This window comes from Arachis duranensis, unplaced genomic scaffold (genome assembly GCF_000817695.3).
Source record: "Arachis duranensis cultivar V14167 unplaced genomic scaffold, aradu.V14167.gnm2.J7QH unplaced_Scaffold_190018, whole genome shotgun sequence".
In the NCBI taxonomy this organism is placed as follows: Eukaryota; Viridiplantae; Streptophyta; class Magnoliopsida; order Fabales; family Fabaceae; genus Arachis; species Arachis duranensis.
Window position 1 is genome coordinate 1 of NW_026264474.1, and position 901 is coordinate 901.

Genomic DNA, 901 nt, shown 5'->3' on the forward strand with positions numbered 1-901 from the left:
TTCTATATTGCAATGCATTAAGCTCTAACCCAAATTCATTTTAATCAGCGAGCACTATTGGTGCAAATGCTATTTATATATCGTATGGAAGTATTGGTACAGTTAGATCATAGAACTTACTGATCCAAAAAAGTCAATAGTGTGCGACTCCATAGCATTTGTTGCGTTTTTCATCGAGGCCTGACCATGTCAGATTTGTGAGATGGCAAACACAATCATCTTAACCACGCTTTGATGTTTTCTAGGCTAATGGTTTCATTTTTGTTTGGCTCCAAAAGTGTAACTCCTCCTTTAAATAAAGCAGTTCGTCTACAGTTAATGTCTTAGAGACTTAGACAGTGCCTGTGTTGGTGCCCATCAAAATAATATTCTGCTTAGTTATTGAGAAGCTTAATGTATAATGGGATCATTTTAAAGCAGAAAGAACAATAAATAACAAAGAAAAGCAGTACCTAAAAATGCAATGCTTCAGCCACCTTTAATATTGGCAGCCAGTGTCCTGTCTGGTGCATCTGGCAGCTGTTTTTCATTACATTCAAGTTCAGAGTCAGTCATGAGCAGCATGAAAGAAAAAGGATACCGCTTCGCTGTTGCACAATATCTTTAAGTGTGCTTTCTCCTTTTTTCAATTTTGAAAGCTCAGCCTCATCCTTAGCCAGAGCTGATTTAGCTTTTTCAATTTATTCCCTCCAAAGCTTGACACCATCTCTGAAGAAGGGCAAAGTGTGCAAGGTTAGGGCTAGGACTTTCTACAGGTCGACAATACACATTCTCTATCTTCTCTGTCAGTTACTGCTTCCATCACCAGTGAATTCCTCCTACTTTTTCACTGGTGATATGTATAGGTATTTTGAACCACAAATTGATTTGTGTATACTCCACAACTGCCTCAATCACAGAG